This window comes from Seriola lalandi, unplaced genomic scaffold (genome assembly GCF_002814215.2).
Source record: "Seriola lalandi dorsalis isolate HSWRI2012SDOR001 ecotype SW California unplaced genomic scaffold, Sedor1 jcf7180002000701, whole genome shotgun sequence".
In the NCBI taxonomy this organism is placed as follows: Eukaryota; Metazoa; Chordata; class Actinopteri; order Carangiformes; family Carangidae; genus Seriola; species Seriola lalandi.
In genome coordinates, this window is record NW_019471360.1 from 548 (window position 1) to 1,907 (window position 1,360).

The window sequence follows — 1,360 nt, forward strand, 5'->3', positions numbered from 1 at the left end:
CCAGCCTGAATAAGAAATAGGTCAGTGTCTCATCCCGGTCCTCACGACTTTTGTGTCTTAATTGTAAAAGTTACACGGTGAAGGTGTCCATGGATAGATAATGATAAAACGGATATCATGACCTCCCTACTGAAAGTGGTCTTTTGTGTCTGTCTGTGGTAATTCTTCACCCCTTTGTTGTCTTTTTGTGTCTTTTAACTGAGCTCTGTGACTTTTAAACAATATTGTAATAATATTCACAGAGGGTCATACATTCATACATCACACAGGACCCCTGCGCCTGTGCCGGGTAGGTCAATCTGGTAATCCATCCATGAAGGTGTCACTTCTCTCATTAATACAGACAGATGTTTTGTGTACATAGTTCTGGAGTTTTTGGAGATTAAATATCACTCACTTAATCTATGTTTTCTTGACATGTGAGGCACTGTAGAAATTTGGCAAACAAACAATATTTGCTGATGAGTAAGACCAGAAAATTACTATGAGTACAATCTAGAGAAGGTTTTCACTTTTATAAAAGAAAACCACTGCAGCACCTCAAGTAATGTGGCTTTACCATTTAATTTTCCTTTTTGTTAATATTCAGGTAAAAACAGAAGAAAATCTCTGTTCTTACCATTTTGGATAAGAATAGAGTGCGGCTGAATAAATGAAGCTGTAATTTATATCGTGGTGTGTGCAGTGCTCAGCGTTCAGCAGTGAGAGTCAGATCACTGACAGAAGAACTGGAGGAGACCCGTCAAGCATTTAAAGAGGCCCAAGAGAGAGCCACTCGCTCCCAAACCAGCTGCACCAAAATGGTATTTCACACACTGAATCATATCTAAGTGAAGCTATACCTAGTAAGTTCAATTCATTTTTTGCGGTGACTATTTTCACGTAAATCTTTTTGATCTTTAGAGCAATGAGGTTGAATGCCTGAAGGTTCACATCAAGAGGCTTGAAGACAAGGTAACCTAAGTCCAAATGTGTGCACTTTCCGAAAACTAAAGTTTTTTTTCATGAAACAAAATTTCCCTTGTATCCACGAAGAATGAAAAACTCACCTTCGAAAGGTCATGTTCTGAAGAAAGCGTCAACAAACTGAGGAAGGTCAACGCTGAGTTGAGGGTAAGAACAGATCAGTAAAACTCTTGTGTGTTTGTCTCTGCGTTACGAGTTTGAACTGAACGTTAAACATCTTAACGTTCACAGGCCGAGCTTGAGGAAAGCCTGGTTATGTTGGCGCTGAGAGACAGAGAAATCACAAAGGTTTGTCCATCACAGTCAACAGGAAAAATCAGTTCACATAATCATTTTGTCTTTTAACTTGACTTTGAAATGTTCTGGTGTAGAAAGACATTCTTATGGATAAGAT

General features: G+C 38.8%; 1 long non-coding RNA gene across 1 annotated transcript; it reads left to right on the forward strand.

The window, feature by feature from the left end:
- The first annotated feature begins 682 nt into the window (after nt 1–682).
- Nucleotides 683–1,114, forward strand: LOC147820110 (uncharacterized). The gene is made up of 3 exons (XR_015437724.1): nt 683–803; nt 904–954; nt 1,036–1,114. It is a non-coding gene; the product is annotated as an uncharacterized LOC147820110 (long non-coding RNA).
- The last annotated feature ends 246 nt before the right edge of the window (nt 1,115–1,360 follow it).